Genomic DNA, 23,528 nt, shown 5'->3' with positions numbered 1-23,528 from the left:
CAGTTTAATACAATCAGAAAATTTGCCAAATTACCTTTAATGAATAATAAGAAGAATATCATTATGGAAGTGTAAAGTTCTGGTCCACAGAGCTTCTGCATGGTTACAAGAGCAATTCTTTAGAGGAAATCTGCATGGATAGACTTAGTTACTTCTAGTAACTAGTCTATCAGAAGTAACTTCTAGTTATTTCTGAGACAAGGAGGAGTTCTAAATAACATCAGGAACGTAAATGTACATACATTAATTCATATACAGGTATGATTACAGAACGTAGCATGGTTGTAAAGTTAAATAAACATGCATTGCTGATTTATAAAGGACCTAAAATTTTCTCAAGAGCACAGCTATATCAGGTAGAAGAATCTTCTATGTATTTTCTGTTGAGAACTAGTTGAAGGTCAGCTAATAATAGTAATAACAAAATAGATTGTTTTAATTAAATCTGTTGTATTGAGAGTCTGTTGTTTATTTGACACTTAGATTTATTTTCCTCTGTTATATAAGCAGAAATAACTCAATGACAGTAGCTATAAAAGTTCTCTTAGTGTCAGTTTCAGGTTGTTAAGAAAGCTGACATTTATTCCTAAACAAAGTGAGGTTTAAAAAACATTACAAAACATTATTTGGGTAACTCACTGTGTAGATGACTCCCTGTAGTGCGTGGCTCATTTCTGTGTATGCTGTGGCTGCTTTCATGGTTTTTGCCAAAAGCCAAGTCATAAAAAACAACAACAAAAAAAACCACACACACAAAAAAAAAAAGCCACAAAAGAACACAAAAAAACCCCAACAAAACAGAAAAGAGCACTTCTCTATCAGAAGTTTATTTAATGCAGAGGTGTGTGATGTTACTGGCAATAGCATCCAGCTGCATCCAGTTTTATCATTAACCCTCCACACACTCATTTCCCTGAAAGAAGTATCACCAGCACTAAGCCTGTTTCCCAGAAGAGCAGCTCATAAAGTAATAGTTTGGCACTCTATGTTCATTTTGCATAAGTTCTTCTTTCCACCCTGTACTTCAGTTATTTAAACATCATAACCTCAGCATGTTGCTGCAACAGAACAGCTCGATTGAGTTTCCAATTGTTCTGCACTAAGTGTAATTCTAATCCATATATTTGAATAGTGTTCCAGAATTTAGAGAAAATCAGCTAGAATTCACATTGTGACATGCAACTCATCTCTGCAGATGAGGGAAAAGTAGGTTTTGAAGATTATTGCTTTTCCAATAACTGCACTAGTGTTTTCTAGCATCCTGGATTTTGCATCAGGCTTTTAGCAAAGTCTCCATGTTAACAACATCAGTAGTTTGCAAATAAGCATATTTCTCACATCAGCACTATTTGTCATCTTAAAATTTGTTCATCAGAAACTACCCTTCAATGCTTGAACCGAAAGAAGTAATTTAAGACTGAAATAAGAGAAACTAATATTCCTTTTATTGGAGAAGGAGGTAAAAAATATTAGCTAATGAATGTACAATTGCCTGTGGATGCAGTTCAAAAAGTACAGAGGAAGAATCTGCACCAAGTAAATGGTTAAAGTCTGCTCCCAAAATGACTGTGATATGCCTGTACTTAACAGTTTGAGAATATCTTAGAAAGAAATTATGTATATAAAGTTGTGATGATCATAAAAAAATCTATTTTAATATTTTTTAGGTCAGAATAAATAAGGCTTAAAAATCTTATCCTTGCATAGTCTTTCCATTTTCAGTTTCCCATGCTTCCACAAGTTTTTTATTTGTGTTGATCAAGTGGCTTAGTGTAAGAAGCTCAGAGCATATACACATATCTACATTGATTTCAATGGAAGAGAGGTTCACATATACTTCTACATTCTGGGCCTTCATCTCCTTACATTGCAAAAAGGAATTATAGCACAAAAGTGCCTAAACCACCTGTCAGCCAGCCACATGGACAGGAATGTGCCAGAAAGTGCTGGAAAGACCTACCAACATGTGTCTGAGAGTAGTGCAGTGATTGTGACGTTGTGGGACTGGCCAGTCAACAAAAGCAACCTCAGAAACACCAATACAGCTGTATCACTTTCCATCATTTTGGCTAGTTGCAGGATCTCTCAACTAGTTTCATCTTATAAGAGGGTTCAAAAGCAGCATAACTTAAAGCTTGCATTTATTAGCAGAAACAGATTCTATGGCAGGATCCTGGAGGATTTGCCTTATTATAAATAATGTTAACTGCTACATATCTAGTGAAATTTTTCTCTTCTCATAGACAGAAAAAGAAGAGATAATAATAAAAAAAATCTTGAAGTTCAGGTTTATTCTGATGTTCATGCCAGCATCTGCTTGTAAAACTGTGTTATAGCTGGAAATACTTTGACAATGCTATAAAAGCTGATTTTCTGGCACTGCATTAGTTTGCTCCTGGTAGAACTGTATTCCATGGTACGGTACTTAACATAGTTCAGAAGAAAGATGTTCAAAGCCCTTGTTCCATAGGCATGACTTAATCACTCAAGCATTCAGCTGTTTTAAACTAGAAATATATTTTTAAGAACTGGTATTTAATGCAGCACTATACACTCCTCTGTTAAAAAAAAAAAAAAAAAGGATGAGAACTTGCAAGATTTTGTTTTTTCCACAATTTCCTATTCACAACAATTCTAAGATAACTCAGAAATACATAGATAGTATCACCATGCAACCTCTTTCAGATGATAGGTAAAGTACACTTCTTCTCTACTATAAAACCTAGTAGCACAGTACACATATTAAACATAAATAAATCAGCAAAAACCACTTCACTACACATATGATTCTCTCCTCTGGGAGAAGATGAGGGGAAGCATAGACCACATTTGAATTCATCATCACATTTCTTATTGGAAAAGCTCAAGATGAATGTGACATAAAAACCTGAATACATTATTGCAGTAACCGTAGCTCTATTCTAGTGGGAGCAGAATATTTAATTGCAATCAGACACCAACGAAGAGACAGATCAAGAAAAGTCATACTTTTATTGAGTTTTTAAATTAACCAAAAGTTTGTGGCTTATAGATCAGGCCATATGTAGGAAGCACATAGTTAAAACTTTTAGTTATTTTATGCCCACTTTTTCCATGACTTAGGAGCATCTTCCTCCGATACCCAGAATGGTCAAAATAGACATACGTTGCATCATATTTTATCTGTACCATATCTGTCTAATATATGTAATGTCTGTGTAATATAAAACATTCTAAGGTAACTTTCTTTGGTAGTACCTGCCACATAGCTCATTTCAGCTCATGGAACAAACAGTGAGATTTCTGATTTTAATAACAATGGCCATAAAATATTCAGTTATGAAGTACTAAAGTTAACTTTGCATCCTGAATATTTGTTTGCCTGTGAGTGAGTGTATAATAGAAAAATATAGTTATTAATAAAGTCACTTAAGCAGCAACAGAATTCTCTGTTTTCAATCAAGCTGCTAGCACAGTATTCAGTAGCTTGCATACTCCTTCAGACAGAAAGCTGATAATGGAAATTAGTATTAATCACATGGCCTTGCTTATTTCTGAGAAATCATTTTAAAATCTCATTTTCTAATCTCAGGATGGACCAATGAAAAGGAAACCTTTAAATAATTTAATTTTAATTTTCTGGGTATTGCAGACAGAATTCTATCAAGCAGCACTTGTCCCAACCACCACCACTTGATGTTTTGGAAATGCCTGAACTTACGCACACAATTCCATTCATGTTAATTCCTGATTGGCTGGGGTAGAGTTGGTTTTCTTCACAGTGGCTGGTATGGGGCTGTGGTTTGATTTGTGTTAAACACAGGGTTGATAATACAGACATGTTTTTGTTATCATGGAGCAGGGCTTACATAGAGACAGGTGTTTTTCTGCTTTTCATACTGCTATGCTGGCAAGGATGTTAAGGGTGTACAGGAGCATGGGAAGAGACACAGCCTGGACACAAACTGACCAAAGGGACGTTCCAGACCATCTGTCATGATGTTCAATACATAAGGGACGGATGTGAAGAAGGAAGAAAAGAGAACTTCTATATTGATTACATCTGTCTTCACAAGTAACTTTTACCTATTATGGGGACCTGCTCTCCTGGAGATGGCTGAAGAACTGCCTGCCCGTGGGAAGTGGTGAATTAATTCCTTGTTTTACTTTGCTTTGCCTGTGTGTGTTGCCTTTGCTTTGCCTATGTCTGTAATGAAACCCACAAGTTTTCTAGATTTTACCTTTCCAGTTCTTTCCCTGATTGTTGGTGGGGAAGAGAGCAAGCATTTGTGTGGTGCTTTGTTGCCAACTGAAGTTAAATCACAACAATACTCTTTCCTAAAACTAGTGCTCAGCACATCCTTCTAAAAATACAATTTTAAATCTTAAGAAATTTTAGACATGATTTTCTTCTGAGCATTATCATACACAGGTCTTTTCTTTTGGGGCTCCTATTATCTTTTAAAATAATGAAAAATGAGTGTTAATATCTCTAGTTTCAGTAAAATTTTCCCAAAAGCAAACCATGGTCTGCAGACAAATTCTAAAATGTCTAATCCCAGCAGTCAGCTGTTTCACATTCATTCAAGTGAAGCTGTGCTTCAATACACCACACAATTTGTATGGACTTTACTGTCACTACTAAAATGTTTTATTATGCATTGTGGCTCCCTGATGTGTCTAATTGTGTTACATTGTCAGCTTTATGAAATCTACTGTAAAAAGCACTTTATTCTTCTGTCTTTTCTGTGATGTTGTGCATTTCTTCCTTGTATTAAGTGTTTTCTAGTTTTTTATTAGATGTTTTCTGCTTTAATTAGATGTTTGAAAGTCTTCTGGCTTTAAGCTATATAGGCTATAATCAAGCTGCAATGCTAGGTTTTGACTTTTTTTTCCTGGAAAATATTAAGAATGTGCTTGAGTAAACTGGGGAGACTGTGTATAGCTAAACTGTAGGAATGCAGTATGATAATAGCTTCCAAATGAAAATGCTCAATGCTCAAATGGTCATGAATTTAAAATGTTTTCTCCAGGTCTTTCTTTTTTGAAAATAATTATTCTCAAAGTAAATATAATGTGGATATATGTCTACTTTACAAACATTTATTTGATAATTATATTTATGAATACAAATTCCCAAAGCTTAGATGGGTTTGTACGTATACTTTTTTTTTTTTTAATTTCTCTGCATACTTAAGAAACCTACTTACATCCAATTATTCTAGGTTTAGACATACAGTTTTTCTATTCTTTGAATGATTCAACCCTCTGATAATACTGGGATTTTTTCAGATTTTCCCAGACAGGTATTCTTTATACACTTTGAAGTATTTTTTAACTATAACATAGAGAAGTAATAAAAAACTTTTTCTATTTATTTTTTCTTTAATAGTAACCTTCATACCAATGTGGATAAAATGCACCTTTAAATCAGAAAATACCCATGGATTTAAAAAATATGAGAAGGCAGTACACATTAAAATCAACATAAAATCATTGCTACATTTGAAAAAGGTCTTTTATTTTGAAGTTAATGTTTTACAGAAAAGAATAATCTCAGATATTTTAAACATATATGGAAGAAATGTGTATAAAAAACAGGAAGGAAAAGAAGACAATGGCATTTAAAATATGAAATGCACTTTGCTACCAGCACACAGATTAACTCTGACAGGGACATCTAAATGCATCATGAAGAGCTGCATGTAAAGATCTGTACAGAGAGAATTGCTAACAATGCATGAGGACATCTTGTGTTGATCCAACAAAACCTATGAAAAATTCTTTAATATATAGTCTTCTGTAATGTCTCAGGATTGTCAACTCATTAATTTTTGCTTCTAACTCTCATAATAGTATATGTTTTTTAAGCTTAAACTGATTTTGTCAGACAATAGTTTATAAAGGAATTGCAACTGTCTTGGAAAGTTAGTCAGGTTTGGGTTTGTAAAGAAAAGACAGTTGGTGTATAAATTCTGAGTTTAAAATCAAAACGGCAAACAAAGATAATCTTCAAATTAATACTATATTGAACTAATTTTAAAATCCTTGGTCTTTTGGTTTTGCATCATATTTTTGAATGCCCAGAAATGGTAATATTTATGTTTTTATAAATTTACTAATTTACATTTTTACACACGCAAACTTTTGAAGAACTTTCTCACAAAACAAAGTATCTATGTAAATCTGATTCACTTCTAAGAATAAACAACCTTTTCATATTACAGAATGCAATTTAGTTTACACTGAAATGATCTTAAAATCAGAAGCCAGTTTCAACCTAAAATTGCCAATTTAGATCCACAGTCAAGTCCAGACTAAGAAAGGCAGCTACATATTGTCTCTGGTATGACTTCTCTTTTAGAATGAAAGCATTAATTTAAAAGGCTTTGAAACAGCACTTTAGTGGCATATTCTAAATTTTTTACACTTTCTGTAATGTTCTGGAAGTCCAAACATAAAGAATTTAGTTTCTTCTACCCTTCTCCTCAACTGACTGTGTCTTTATACCCTGTAGGTTTGTTTTTCCATGGGTTGTTTTTGAAAATTCCTTTGAGAGGCAAGAAGTGTTTCTGCAGCATTTCCAAGAAGAACAGGAGAAGCCTTTGTGACTCCCTACAAAAGATCACAGGGGAGCCGTTGTACACACAGATTTAAATCATCTAGAAGAAAGGGCAGATAGGCACACAGAATCTGTAATCAGTTAGTATAAACCATCCATCTATTAGTTCTCATTCCAAGAAAAGGAGTGGAGGGGTAGAACCACTCCTCTGACTTCTGGGCAGTGACACAATGTGGGCAGTATGCCTTCCTTCCTCCTGGAGTTCTCCACTGCAGGCAGGAAGTCAGAACATGCCCTAGCAACAGATTTGCAACAGGATTATAACTCCAGGCAACCTACAAAAGAGATGTAGAGCATCTGAAAGACTTGTCTTTTGCACATGCATGGTCTTTGATCTGAGAGACTCTGCCTGTGTTTGAATTCGAGCTGAGGAGACTATTACAACCCTAAATACAGTAGCAGAAAGATGTTGTTTACTGAATTCCGTGTTAATGACTGATTGTTCTAAAACATCACTGAAATGCATTTAGCAGTCTTACAGTATCAAGCAAGAATCTTCCCTTTCTCAAACAACACTCTTGCTAAATTCCAGAATAATCTGTCAGAATCATCTCACAAAGACTTGTTTCTTGCATAAATCTTCTAAGATTTTTGGGCAGATGGATGCAGTTTGACAAAGAAACAGATTCTCTTCAAAAAACATTTGAAAATAACTATGTACATCAACATTTTTCACAAATATCATTAGAGGTATCATTTAAATGTTTGCAGAGATACTACAGAGACAAACTAATTTTATGGAAAGGCTAATTCTATCTCTGACAATTTTATTTGGATCTAAATAATTTTATTTCCTGCCATACTCATTGTGCCAGTGATTCCTAAATACTTTGCCATATGTGATTTAAATTAAGCCCATCATTGGTTTTCCCTTTTCTCCTTTTGTAGAAAAATAAAAATCAACAAAAATTAATGACATTTTTCAATCTTCGAAGAGAAATAAGAGAGAGAGAAATCTACAGATGTTACTGACAGTTACCATGGTTATAAAATGTGGCTTTTTTCATCAAGCTCATTGTATATTTTTTAGTGTAAGACAACAAGAGGTAATTTTACTATACCTACAGTGTCCACAGCTTGATAAAATTAGAAACACGGTACATAATTAATACTTTATCTTACACTCAGGACAGTAAAAAAATCTGTTATATTCAAATGATTTCATGACATAGTCCAAATATTTAATATTCAGTATGATCACCCATCAAAAGATTTATGTCAGATTAAAATGAAATATCAGTGTAGATAGCAGATGAAGTTCTAAAGATTAAGCACATGAAGAGAGGAGAAGAAAACAAAACAAAGCAAAAGCAATGCAGAAAGCAACAATCATACAAATCATCTCCAGCCAATAAACTGTCAGCTTCTTTATCAAACTCATTCTGAGAAGCTGAGGAATTAGCTTCAGGAATAGCTTTGTGTCATCATCATTTACCAGATAAATATCTTTGTTTGAGAAAACACACTGCAAAATAACCAAATGAGATTAAAAAAAAAAAAAAAAAAAAAAATCAGAGATAAAAAATATATATGTAACCCATATTATATTAAGTAAAACAAAACTCCATTAAAAAACATTACTTTTGGCCAGTTCCAGTAAGACTGTAATCAACTTAAACTGTCAGAAAAGTTCTGGGCTGATCTCTGTTGCCCTTTAGTATCATATTTTGAGGCCGGTGTCAGAAATATTTTTGTATCAAAATATTTTTATTCAGCCCTCAGTAGTACATTAAACACTATGTCAAAAGAAAGTCACAAGAAGTTTATACAGTATTGCCTGTAATCAATCTAATCCCTTCATATGGACTTCAGATTCTCACTGAAATCTCAAGTGTCTGCTTTCAGCATTGTTCATCACAATCTTTGTTCTTCTCAAAGTGTCATTAAGTCACATTACAGACTCATCATTTCCATCTCTCTCTACTGAGCATCTATCAGTATCCACATTTCACTCTTCCTCCAATGCTTCTACTTGCCTTTCAACTTTCATTATCCTCATTAGAAACACATCCATATTTTTGCTTTCATCTTTTCCTTTAAGGAGCTGAAGGATGACAAAATAGTTTTCAAAGGGAGCTGGGTCAGAAGAATAAGACATTTCTGATGAGATTTTTCTACCATGCAAAACACAGCAGAAAAGAAAACAAGAAGAGACAAACCAGACCTATGTAAAATTAACTTTTCTTTCCTTTCGTAATGAGTTTTCTAAAAAAACCACAACTTTTTATGGACCCTAGTGAAGAGTTTGGGAAATATTTTGAAAATATGTATTTACAGTTACTCCATGGTTCCAGTGAGAATTACATTGATTAAAAAACTTCTGGGACAGAGACTGCATACCTATGTAACTCATTTAGCCCATTGGATAGTACTTAATTTCATAAAAGGGTCTTGAAAAGATCTTACTAAAACTGAAATTTCTTCTTCCTATCAATAAGATAAACAATTTTGTTCATTTGTCAAAATGTGTTTATAAAACTTGTCAATTTCTATCTCTCACTATAGCAAAAATGAAAGAGGAAAAGAAATCCTGTGAAGACTGAGTACATGAAGAAAAAAATGTCTTTTTTCATGAGTTTTATATAAACATGTTTTGTCAACTGTTTCGCCAATTACAGCAGAGTTGTAAATCTACCAGCATGTGCGAGCTTTGAGAATCTCCTCATTTTGCTCACAGCATCCAAGTGTGGAGCCAGAGATAATTCTTTCTTTCAATCACTTCTTATATCCAATAACATCTTTGCTATTTACAAAGTTAAAGAAATAATTCGTTTTTCTTCATAGAAAGTAAAAAGTTTGCTTTATATACATTAAAAGTAATATTTTAGGACTTTTTAAAATGGAAAATCTATTAATTAAATCAACAACCTATAGAAAAAGTTAAACCCACATACAGAGCTGATGTATGTAAAAGTTTGTAAATAAGGTCTCCCAAATCAGACTAAGCACAGGACCTGTCCTAGAGCAGTTAAGATACCTGTAGGTCTAGGCCAAAGGTTGAGGAAAAGGTTTATCGACTTCAAATGTGGACTTTTGGATTCATGTACATTCCATTTTAGACACCATTTTTTTCCTGTCTCTGCTCCCCAAATCGAAAATAGCACTCCATTTGCTACAGTGCAGGTTCTTGATTTTTGAAACACTGAGAGTACCATAAGATATGAACCCTTAGCCAAAATACTGTAAGTATTATATTATAGTAATTTAAGACGCTTGCCAGTCCAAAGAGATTGTATTCAGTATTCAATATATGAGGAAAAAATAATAGGATGTAATAAGTAACACATATAGGTTACATGTTTTACATGCAAAGGCAATTGTCTTAAAGACAATCCAATTCTTCAGGTCTCTTAAAGACATTTGAATTTTAATTATTGATATTTATTGTATTTTCCCTAATTCTCCACCTAATGTAGGATTAGGTTCTTGATTGTCGACACAAAAATTTCTATACATTTGTGTTTTCGGTCTTTTTTATGATGGCTGTTGTCAAATATAGCCCACCTATTAGAAAATACACAGGAAGAAAAAAATTATATCACCAGAATATTTTGAATAATTCCAAGTTAGATAGCAGGGAGAAAAAGAAATACTAACTAAATATAAATGGGCAACATAAGAATGAAAGAATAGTCTTCCTGAGGTCATAGCAATGGTCCATCTAATTTTCCCTGTGGCCAGGAAAGATGCCTATAGGAAACTATAAGAAAATGGGACAAGAATAAGGCAATACTTCTCTCACATAAATTGTCAAAAATGTCAGCAAATGACGTTTAGGAAATTCCTAAGCAAAAGGTTACATGTGCTTTGAGGATCTAATTGTTCCTGCAGAATTTTCCTCAGCTTTTTTTATTAATTCATATTCTGGAAAGCCAAACATCCTAGGAAAATGAAATCTATGGTTTGAATTCAAGTTGTATGAAAACCTTTTATCAAGTTGTATGAAAACCTTTTACTTATGTTTTTCCTGAACTCACGTGTCTGTATCATTCCTAACTTTAGTCAACAATTTTGTACTCTGAACACTTAAGACCATCTTTTGCTGCCATTTTTGACATCTTTTCTAGGAAGAAGGAATCAGGACTGGGGGAGAATTCAAAAGAGAGGTGTACTGTTGAATTAATCAATGTTAGAATTTGATTTTCTATTTCACTGTTTATCCTCTTTTTGCAATTTCCAATTTTATTTTTGTTCTGCATTTGACAGTCAGATACATAAAATAATCTGCTTAAAAAGCTTCATTTCTGGGACTTTATTCCTGATTTAGTATGTAGCTTTATTTCTAAACTCAGAGTTTACTTTTTCTTTCATGTGCATGATTTGGCATTTCTGAATCTTGGATTTCATCTACCTTCTTATTGGATACTCTGTACTGTGAAATCTTACTGCAGATTCAGTCAATCTCAGTTTTGTTCAAGCTGAAGAGCTCTACCACAGCACCAAATTTTAGGATCTTTCTATTCACCCCCAATCCTGAGTTATATAAGAACATTTAAACAATTTCAAAAACCAAAACTTGTGGGATATATACATTACTTTTCCTATTTTAGCAAGTAACCACTTATGGCTACCTTTTATTTCCATCATTTTACCTATTATTGGTCATGAAATTGCATCTTACTCACTGATGACTTTGTTTCTTTGTGAGCCAGTGGTAAAGGATCTAGTTCATAATTTCTTGACAGTACATGTAGGGGGTTTCAAGTAGATAACATATACATGTTTGTTAACATTCAAAGAGAAATTATATATCCACTCCATTTGTGAATCACAGACTTATGTATATGTCCTTTGTTTAGTCATAGACTAATAGTTTAGAGTAAGTATATTGTCTATGGATGATATTATTTAACATATTTCCTTCAACATTTGCATGAAACAGCAGTCAGACATAAAAATCTTTAATTTCCCAAATGCTTTTGGTGTCGTTTGAAAACAGTCATTACATTAATTCCTTCATCTGATACTAAAGCAAATTTGAGCAGTAAGCTATCAATTCCAGACAAGACCATCAATCTCATATTTGATTTTCTTTAAAGCTCTAGGACTAAAGTAATTTCATCCCGACAATACATAGCTATTAATTTGTTATAAAACATTTTTGGGACAGTTCCTTAGACTTGACACCCATAAAGAAAAAAAATTCTTTAATGGCCATCACTGCTAATACCAATACAGCAAATTCTTTTATCTTTTATGCGGGACCTTATCATCTTCTCACATTCCTTTTACACATCAATCTTATGTTGGTTAAACAGATTCTTTTGGCACAGTTTTTGCTTGTGATATATTAAAAAAATATATATATTATGCATTTTTATGCTTCTAGAAAAATTGTTCCACAAGATCTTTTTTGGCCTGCTTTATTGTGTACTTAAGTTTATGTTGCCAAAGTCTAGACTGCCTTCTTTCATCTTTCAGGCACAGTTTCTACTTTTCAATTTTAATGACTTCTTCAGCCTTCTTGAAACGAAACCATTGGCAGTGAGGAATGCACGAGTCATAGGATTAGGAACCAAACAGACAAGAGGGGCTCGAACCTAGCTGAGAAGAAAGGGTAGAAAGTGAGCTTCTGATCTCTTATTCGAGAGGTACTCTGCTTTTCTCTTATGATGATCTAATGTAAAATGCATACACTCTGACAGAAGCAATATCTAGGACTTCAGTCTGTCCTCACCCAGGGGAGGGCAGGGCTGGCTTCCTAGCCTTCTGTTTTCTACATGGCCCAATGACTTAGCAAGGTGACTATTACCTCTGTATTTCACAAATGTCTGGGATGATTATCACTGATTTCTGGCAGAGAGACTTAACTGAGACAGAGACTGAGACTTCATTCAAAACTCACATTTCTGAGTGCACTGGTTTTGTCTAGGATAATATTCTTCATAGAAGTTTGCATCCTGCTGTGTTTTGAATTTGTGACTAAAACAGTGTTGATAACACAGGAATGCTTTAGCTACTGCTGAGCAGGGCTTACACAACCTCAAGGCTTTTTCAGATTCTCACTCCTCCCCACCATCAAGGAGGCTGGAGTTGCACAAGGAGGGGTGGGAGGGGTGATCCCAAAAGTCAAAACTTATATTTATTACTATATTACATCATGTTCATCAATAGAAGCTGAGGAAAGAATGAGAAAAAGGGGGTGTTCAGAGTGATGCTATTCCCACGTCACCGTTAGGCTCCCTGCTTGATGATGGAGCCTTGCTTTCCAGGAGATGTCTGAACACCTGCCTGTCTTGGGAAGCAATGAATTAACTCCTTGTTTTGCTTTGCTTCTGTGGGCTTCTGTTTGCTTCTTGTGCTTTACCTAGTAAACTGTCTATCTCTCAGCCCACAAGTTTTACCATTGTTGCCCTTCCAAATCTCTCCCATCCCACGGTGGAGAAAGTGCAGACTGAGCAGCATTAAATCTCAACATGTAACAAAAGTTCTGTAAGCACAGGGCAGGCCCCAATTTTAACCAAATACAAAATTAGAGACAGGGACATCTCTAGAACTAAAGGCTGTAGTTTGATTTCCCACAGCAAGCAGTGGCAATGAAGTGAAATGGCCTCTGTTTACCTTCCATTCATAGCTCTTTTAGCTTTGCATCCTTTTGATGCATATCTTTTTTTTCCACCAATTTTAAAAACAAATTATTCAGAAGTCTTTCCTGGATTTTAAATATGCCATTCTCCAGAAAGCTAAATGCTAGAATTAATATATAGTCAAACATTCAGTAAACTTTCATGTTCCTGTATTGGTGTTTCAGTTTGAATCAAGAGTAATTTTTACACAAATCTCCCCATCGTTCTCACTAATCACACTTTGTATCACAGATGCAGCAGTCTTAGCACACACAAACCAAGTTTCTTTACACTGAAAATAAACTGAGGCTTTCAGTAGACTCCAGGTACAAATGTGCCTTTAAATATTCATGCATCAGGCTGGTCTGAGTTAGAAACTTTGTAAAATGTGTATTGAATAAGCATCAGGTCTTCAGACTAAGTGTTTTGCTCTCCTTATCCTTGCCTTGTGGTACAGACTTTTGAGTCATGTAGATGGAAGATTAAGGAATTGGTACTAACATGTCCTTTAGTAGCAAACTTCCCTTTCTGACAAAAAAGCCAAAGGGCTTAACCCTGAGAGACTTAGAAACATTGAAAAGATTAAGTAAAGTATCATTACATAATACTTCTTTCTAAAATGTATATAAAAAATAAAGTTGTTTTGATATAATACACTGATATTCTATACAGGCACAGCATGATTAGATCAACATTTCTGTCTACGGCTGCTTATGATTCAATGTTGCATATTTCTGCATCCCCCTGGGCAATCCAAATTAAAAAAAAAAGAAATATATAAAGTCTCTGAATTCAAAATAGCATGATTGTACATTATCCTGATACATTTACTGCTATGCCAAAGAAAACAGTTTGTTTTCAATTACATTTTAAAATGTATATAAAAAGAATTGACAGTAATATATAATATGTTCCAAGACTTAAAACATCAACCAAAAATATATATCGATGTTTAAATTCTATAATAAGCATGCAAATAATCTGGTCTTCTTTTTATTATGGTTTTCAGCTATCTTTTGTTATGTGTAATTCTTTGACTTTTCAATAAACAGAATTTTATTGCTGCTTGCCATCAAAGTAGCTGAGATTTTCGAAACTTTCCTTGTCAAAATCATGCAAGTTATGTAACCAATAAAGTACATTTATCTATGCTGAGAATACCAGAGTAAACCTTTTCACATTTTGTAAGGAATTGTTATTTTACAATACAAGCTACTTGCCTAAAATTTTTCAGAGCATAAATAGTTGTAATATTTATCATTCAAAGCAAAGAAAGTTTTCTAAACAGTTTTGTTCTTCTCTAATTAATAAACATTCTGTCAAAAATCTGTGCTGTTTCTTAGCTTGGTACAACATCTGCACAGTTGATGTTGTTCGCTCATCAGAACTCAGACAGACTTCCCAAATATTCTCTTATGACATAAAATAGTACTTCCTGAAAATATTTCACACAGTCTACAAAACAATGCAACTTATTTTTATAAAGTATCCTTGATGGGAAAATCCTAAGTACAATATAAATAACACCTAACACAGTAAATATTTAAAAGGATAAATAGAACACAGTATGAAATCTGCCTTACAACTGGATAGTGATTTTCATAGAATCGAAAACTATAGCATTGTAGAATCATAGAATAGCTTGGGCTGGGAGGAGCCCTAAAGATGAGCTAATTGCAACGCCCCCACCAGGAGCAGGAACACCTGTCACTAGACCATCCAATCTGGCCTCCAGGCATAGGACATCCACAACTTTTCTGGGCAACTTGTTGCAGTACTTCACCTCTCTTACAAAGAAGAATTTCTTCCTAGTGCCTAATCTAACCTTTCCTTTTTCCAGTCAGAAGCTATTCCCCATTGTCCTTTCACTACCTGTTGTTGTAATTAATCACTCTCCATCTTTCTTGTAGGCTCCCTTCAGGTACTGGAATGCCACAATTAGATCACCCTGAAATCTTCTCTTTTCCAGGCTGAGCAATCCCAGGTGTCTCAGCCTTTCCTCACAGGACAGCTGTTCCATCCCCCTGATCATCTTGGTGTCTGTTGTCTGGACTCACTCCAACAGGTTCATGTCCTTCCTGTTCTGCAGACCCCAGAGCTGGATGTGTTCCAGATGGGGTCTCACCAGAAGGGGAACAGAGGGGCAGAATCCCTCTTTGGCCCTGCTGCACATGCTGCTTTTGCTCCAGGATAGGTTTGGCTCTTTGGATTTGAGTGCACATTGCTGGGTCATGTCCAGCCCCTCATCCAGCAGCACCCCCAAATCCTCCTGGGCAGGGCTGCTCTTGTGCTATTCATCCCCCAGCCCTTATTGATACCCAACCCAGGTGCAGCATCTTGCACTTGGTCTTGTCACACTTAATGAAATTCCCATGCCTCATTTCTTCAGTTTGTCCACGTCCCTCTGGATGGCCTTCTGTCCTTCAGGTGTGTCAACAGCACTACTTATCTTGATGTTATCTACAAATTTGCTGAGCATGCACTCAATCTCTTTATCTATGTCATTAATGAAGATGTTAAACAACACTTGTCCCACTATGGACCCCTGAGGTACACCAGTCACTGATGTCTACTGGGGGTCTAAGCCATTGACCCTGGATGGGACTAGATGAGATACATCCCAGAGTCCTGAGGAAATTGGTTGATGCACTTACCAAGTCATTGTCCATGATGTTTGAAAAGTCATAGCAGACAGGAGACATTCCTGTTGACTTATAAAAAGAAAACATTATACCATCTTTAAAAGAGTAAGAAATTAAGACCCTGGACAGGTGCACTTAGATAATATTGATGTCAAACAGGAAAGGAGCATGGAAGCAATTTATCAGATTACAATTTGAAATTTCTAATTTCTTGCTTTAGATCTGATCAGAAAAAAGAGCTAGCCTTAATTTAATCCTTTTTTTTTTTTTTTTTAACAGCTGGGACAGTACATGCTTAAAATTGTACAATCAAAACTCCTAATAGAAGTTCAATATCACCAAGGTCATAGTCATTATCTGAGGAAGTTAAAAGAGCTGCCACTTGCTGATATGAGCATGGATTATACCTGAGATATGTGTTGAAGAACTAATCAATAGCAACTCAGTTTTATCTTTCCTATATTCAAGAAATTTTGTTGACATGCGTGTTTGAATAGCACAAAAAAATTAAACAAGTCATCAAGCAGCCTCCCAGGATTGCAAAGACTGGAACAAATGTTCCAGTGAGTTATCAGCACACATGTGACACACCAGGCCATGACAGTGAATGGGAGTAGAACAAGCAATATAAAGCAAAAGAGAATCCTGAGGAGATGGTGAGAGTCAGGGGAAGAACAGGAACTCCACAATTAAAAAATTAGTAGAGATTAGTTAAAACAGGAATTCTCTAAAGCAGCAAACTGACTTTTCCAGAAAGAAAATCTAAACCAGGCCAAGAAAATCAAATTAAAATATTGTGGTCCACAGTATGATAAACAAAAAAAAAGTACTTTTTTGTCAAAAAGAAAATCTTACCTCAAAAGGAAATATGCATTTCATTGTCAATTTGGAAATTTATCAGATTGATTCTGGTATAATTTAATAATATAATTTATAAATAAATAATATATAATAATATATATACTATATAATCTATAAATATACAATAAATATAAATTAAATAATAAGTATATGTAATTAAAATGCAAATATTCTGCACAGATCTTATTTTATGTTGTAACAATCTTTGTTCGTTTAGAGGCTTGAAGAATGAGGAAACCAGCTCCTCTGGATTTGTATCAAAAACTTTAATGTTGAAATTCTATGGCCTTCATATGGAGGTGACAAAAGTCAACAACAGTTTCCCACCATTGGCTTTGATCTTGATGAAATAAAACTAAGATAGATTCACTAGGTTAAAAAAAGATTACCATCAATTCATAAACAATAAAGTTATTTGCTTTACCAGAATTTTTTTCTATCTGCTGTAGCATACAGTTTTGTATGCATCTGGCTTCCAGCATATCAAATTTTACAGTCCAGTCTTAGAACTAATAAGAAAGGTTGTTGTGAAATGCTAGCAGGATTTAGAACTTGTTTAGACCTTTAAAGCAGTGAGGATCAAGTCTGGGCTTCTTAAAAATCCTTTCCTTTCAGAAATGAGGGAAGAGTAGCAGTAGTTAGCAGAGCTTCTCAGGACTGGTGTTTATAGAACTTACATCTAAGATTGCTGAGAGCAGAACTCAGCTGTGCGATACTTTGCTTTACCCTGAGAACCAGATGTGATGCTGACTGCATCACCTTGTTTAAGACTTCATATGGATATTTCCTCACCTTAAATGCTTTACATAATGAGGTTCTTAGATCCATATAAACCTTACATGGCATTTTCTGGTGATATTCCTAGGCCTTTTCCCTGCAGTGGTACCCTACGTGGAAACCATGAAGAAAAATGGCCAAAGTTTTGGTTACATCCAAAGAAAAGCTATGAATCTAGCAAAGGATTTAGAGCACATGTTTTATGAGGAATGGTTGAGGGACCTGAGGTTGTTTGGCTTACAGAAAAAGAGGCTGAGAGAGACGTCACTGCTCTCCACAGCTACCTAAAAGGAGGACATATGTGGTCCCTTCTGTGAAGCAACAAATGATAGGACAAAAAACATGCCCTCAATGCCGAGAGTATTAGATAGGATATGAGAAAAAAATTCTTCCCTGAATGGATTATCCCCAAGGGTTAATATTGGAACAGGCTGCTCAGGGAAGCGATTGAGTTACTATCTGTAAGTACTTAAAGTGCAGGTTATGCAGCACTGTCCTAAGGCACATACCCACACAAAAGTAGTTAATGTTCTGAGACTTATAATTAAAATACCAACATATTAGAGTAGTGTGAATATTAGTTTCCTGGGTATTGGCTCTAAAATAGGACAGAATTTTATATGACTGATGCAGCAATATCAAAGTTGAATAATTCTTAGATAGTGCTGACAGTAAAATAGCAAAAAAAAAAAAAAAACCGTTAGAAGAGGCTTGCATTCTCATATTTGCATTCTGATTAGAAACCTAATGTCTTCATTAGTCACAGATATCTCTAATATTAGGAAATTCCTACATTAAAAATACATATTTTGGAGTCAATCCAGCAGTTTAATGCAACAATAGCAGTGAAAAAATGTATCTTGTATACACAAATACTGCTGTAACATGGTTGGTTTTTTATTTGGGGTTTTTTTAGAAACAAATGCTACAGAAATAGGCAAAAGGAGACCCACAGCCATGAATTTGTTTTGACTTTTTCCACTGATTTATTTTCAGTCAAATATTCATGTGTATATGCTCTAAAGAGTTTAACACAATTCACCTCAATTAGAATGTTTTTGTCCTGCTATTTGATGATTTCCAAATTAAAAATTTAAACAAGCTAACACAGAAAATCCTTTCATGGTAAACAAGCACCATTGCTGCTGGCAGGCTGAGGCACTTGAAACATCCCCCTTGAAGCTGTGTATGCCTTGAAGGTGTCCATCTGGTTTCTCAATCTCTTCTTAAGGAAAGAATTCATGTCTTCTCCCTAGGGGAGCTCTGTTTGGTTGTTAACAGCTTTAGAATAATTTCCTCATTAAGTCAGAGGGTAACCTGGTCAGGATCCCTTGCAAGGCAATAACTGTTCAGTTAAAATTAAGGAAGATGTTTATTTAATATCTTGGTAAATTGGGGTTGGATGTCTGAGGGGTTTGGGAAGAGGAAATTGAATATTTCATTGCAAGGCCAGAAAATTCAAGATAGTTTTGATAAAAGACTCATTAGCCTCTAATAAGCTCTCAGTGACATTGCTACATAATATTTTTAGTGTCCAAATTTGAACATGATGCAGAACAGACCAGTTCAAAAATTTGTCATATGATGATAGATTTAAGTGATCATTACACCATAGTACTAAGAATAAGATCCCAAGTGGATGTCAAATGCAAATAGGCTATCAGAGTATGGTAAAATAAAAAAAATAATAAAAAAAAAAAGAGTATTTTAGGAAGCATGGATGGGGAACTATTAGAGTTTAAGTTCTTTCCTCTAGTTGCATCTCTCACACCAGTCCCAGCAGGACTGACATTCCTTGAACAAGCTAATTTCTTGTCATTTTGGCACATTTACCACAAAAGCCAAGGATGGAAGGAGTATGAATACAAAATTATCAGCTTGCTAAAATTTGTACAATTGCTTTGCACCAGCAAAGTAGGAAAGACTACATGAGGGAAGGTTGTTGGCTATTGCTCATTCTCTACCTGTGCTACTTCTATAATTTAAAAAGTGAGCTCCCATCTGCAGAGCTGTCCATCTGGTGCAGCATGGAAGCATTAAATTCAAAATGAAACATTCAAAATGAAACATTAAAACACAAGAGGAAGGCAAGCACTGAACCCCAAGGCAAAACAAGAGCAGCGCAGTTCTTACGGACATGTCGGGTACAACACTTGTTTGCCCTCAAAATGAGCCAGAACAAGACTTTATTCCAAAGGCTAATGCATGACCTGTGGGAGAAGACAGACAAGACATGGAAAAAAAGCTAGCTGCTGTTAAACACAGGCACTGAACCCTCTGCATTTCTGTTTCACAGGGAGTGAATTCAGAAGTAAAAAAACAAATGTCCTCAAGAGCTCTCTTTAACTTTTCTTCTCTGGCTTAGACCTGAAATAGGACTTAATTATCCTTTTTCCAGGTGTGAAAAAATAGAGTGACTTAGTTAATTTCTGCAGCATTCTGGCTAAATACACACACAGTGGTTTACTAATTTATAATTAAAAAATAAACAATTTTTGAAAAAGCAAAATAACTGTTCATGGGCATAGTAAGATTTATTACTGTACCTGCAGTAAGCAATATAAAATAGAAGTAATCTGTCCAAGTCTCTGATCTGACATTGTGGAGCTCACCGCACTCTGATGTTTCTCTTCATAATACATTTACTATATATTTGTATTACTTTCTAAAATCCTTAACAGGAGATTACACTAAAAAATACAAAAACAAGCAAACAAACAAACAAACAAACAAACCTTGATAAAATCTGAAATGAAAAAGAACCAAAGAACCTACTCAAAATGTCATTTTTCTCAATTATTGTTGCTCGTGGCTTACGTAGTTGTACACAGACAACAGTTATTTTGAAAGGCAGAAAAGATGTGATGATATGACAGTAATTTGAAATAAACAAATAGCAACTAAATTTGATACAATGAGATGTAATGCTTTGGGGAAAAAACATACAGATATTTTATAAAGAAAGAGAGTTTAATACAGATGGCACTTTGAAAGCACTGAAATTCATAGGGAGATTATTTATTCCTCGAATCTTGATAATCATATCAAGTTTATATTTAAATTTTATTTATTTCTACAAAGAGAAAGCCATGTAAGAGAGGCATGGTTGGTTTTAAGCATAACATATAAAGAAGTGCTGTATATGCACCATCCCACCTAACTCCTTATAGATGACCCCCTGAAGCAAATAGACTTGTATGCAGTGAAGACTCCTTCAGATCCAAAGGTAGTATTGATCTCGCTTCCCTCAAGGGAACTCTTTGGCACCATTGTCTGAACTACTAGCCCAAATCTGTTTTTAACTCAAATGAAAATATAAAGGAACCAAAAATAAGTAAAAAATATAAAGAATAAGAAAGGATTCTGTAAGCACACTGGTCAAAAAAGGAAGGCCAAGGAGACTGCACCCCCAATAAACAGGAAGGGAAAACAGGTGACAGCAGACGTGTAGAAGGCTGAGGTACCAAACAAGTTCTCCACCTCAGTTGTCATTGACAGTCAGACTTCCCAGATCTCTAAAGACTCCTCCACTTGAGGAATATTGCCCTCTCCCTGTAAGTGAAGAGCTGGTTAAAGACCACCTGATGAAACTGAACTGGCATGGATCTGTGGGGCCTGATGAGATGCATCCCAGGGTCCTGAGGGAGCTGATTGATGTTGTTGCCAAGCTACACTCTGTCAGATTTGAAAAGTCATGATGTACAGGCAAAGCCACCATTATCTGGAAATATCTTTCCTTATTTTTTAAAGAGGAGAAAGGAAAATGGAGGCAACTACCAACCGGTAAGCTTTGCCCATGTGCTTCATTGGGAAGATCGTAGAGTAGATCCTTGCACAAGCATTGTTGAGGAATATACAAGGAGGTGATCCACAACCACCAGCATGGCTTCACCAAGAACATATTGTGCCTAACCAACCTGGGCTTCTATGATGGAGTGACTACAATTGCAGACAATAGAAGGCTGAATGTTCTCATCTACCTAAACTTCTGTAACACCATTGGCATAACTCCACATAACATCCTTATCTCTGAATTGGAGAGACATGGATTTGATGGGTGGGCTATTTGGTGGATAAGAAGTTGGCTGGATGGGTGCAGAGAGAGACTTTTGGTCAATGCCTCTATGTCTGTATGGTGGAGGCTGACAACAGGTTGTGTCCCTCAGAGAGCTCTGTGTTGGATTAGGTGCTCTTAAATATCTTAAACAATCACAGAGACAGTGGGATTGAGTGAACCCTCAGCAGTTTGCAGAGGACATAAAGTAGAGCAGTGACAGAAGAGAAGGAAGGGATTCCATCCAGTGGGACCTGGCCAAGCTTAAGAAGTTGGCCCACAAGAACCTCATAAAGATTAACAAGTAGAGTGCAAAGTCCTGCATCTGGGTCAGGGTATGAGTATGGGAGAAGGAAGAATTCACTGAGACCAGTCCTGCAGTGAAGGACTAGGAGGTTCAGGAGGATGACAAGCTGGATATGAGTCAACACTATGCACTCACAGAAGGCTGGCCTTTTCCACTCTGTGCTACATTAAAAGGAGCATGGCCAGCAGGCTGAGAGAAGTGGTTCTTCTTCAGCACTACCCAGAGTGCTGCATCCAGCTCTGGGATCCTCAGCACAAGGAAGACAAGGACCTGTTGGCTCGGGACCAGAGGAGGTCCACAAAGATGATCAGACAACTAGAGCATATCTCCTAGGAAGTCAGGCTGAGAGCTCTGGGGTTGTTCAGTCTAGAGAAGAGAAAACTTTGGGGTGAAGGCATTGCAACCTTTCAGCACTTGAAAGAAGCTTATAAAAATGATAAAGAGTAGGCAGATAGTGGTAATACAAGGGTAAAGGTTTTAAACTAAAAGAGGAGAAATTTAGATTAGATGGTAGAGAGGTGGTAGAAATTCAATTTCCCCAGAGGGGAAAAATGGGTAGAGAGGTAGGGAGACATTCTCTACTGTGAGGGTAGTGAGGTGCTAGAACAGGTTGCCCAGATGTAGTGGTTTAGATTTGCCAATTTCGTTTTCCCGGCCAACGCACCAAATAAATGTCGAGGTTTTAAGGCAGTAAGTAAAAAATTACTTATTTCTTGCTGTGATATATGGATTAGAACAAGAGCAAAACAGGCTTAAAACTGAAAAAGAATAAAGAAAGTTTATTAACAAAACTACAAGAATAAGAGCCCCAGAATAAACATCAAGAAAACCTTTTATTCCCCACTACCCACCATTTCCTTGTTTACATGACAACATAGAGACAAAAAACTTTGGAACTTTGGTGTTTAAAACAGTCCCAATTCCTGCTAGAGTCTTTTCATCAGCCTTTGTAGAGAAACAGAAGTCTTCTTCTGCTAATCTATGGAGTTTCTTACAAGAAAACTATTTTTGTTATAGATTTCTATTTCTCTGATGACAGCTGCCCAGAAAAATCTGCCATCAGATTTTCTCTTCCTATTTCACATTAGTCTGAGGTGTGTATGGGCCATGAGTTTAGGGATGGCATTTTAAGGATGAGTTATTCAAAGGCAAAAGTCTTCTTCATCTGTCCCTGTGAGCTTCGCTGGAAAACAGTTTTCTCATTGCCCTCAAGGCTTCAAATCTTTGCTCCACTCTGTTCCAGCACTTCACTATATCACAATTACTCTATTTTTTGCTCAAAATCCACACTTTGAACACTCCATTCCTCCCTATATACTCTGTCATGAATTAAAGGAGGGTTTCTTTTTCAGAACACTATTGTCCATCTCCATAGCTTTAACAGAAAAATATTTCAGCTTATAAAGCATCTCCTTATTCTCTCTTCTCCATCTAAAACTTAACTCTTTTCTTCACTGTCTTCTTCGTGTTGATTGTCTCTCTCTCTCTCTGTCTTTCTGGGGAAAAAGGAGTAATCTGTACGTTTTATCCAGGTAGTAAAAGAATTAAAGTCTTAGAAAAGCTGCAAGTGTTCATGGTGTCAAGTTTCAGTCCAGCAGCAGAAACTACAAACCAAGCCAGGCCGGCCGGCTCCGTTTCTCTCCATCCCCCACCCCCCACCCCCCACCGGCCCTCCACTCTCTGCAGCCTTGTCAGGCCTGGAGCGGGGGGAGGAGGCTGA

The sequence above is a fragment of the Poecile atricapillus genome, chromosome 1, assembly GCF_030490865.1.
Source record: "Poecile atricapillus isolate bPoeAtr1 chromosome 1, bPoeAtr1.hap1, whole genome shotgun sequence".
Taxonomy (NCBI): domain Eukaryota; kingdom Metazoa; phylum Chordata; class Aves; order Passeriformes; family Paridae; genus Poecile; species Poecile atricapillus.
The sequence above is the reverse complement of the archived record's forward strand: the minus strand, read 5'-3'. Positions refer to the sequence as shown.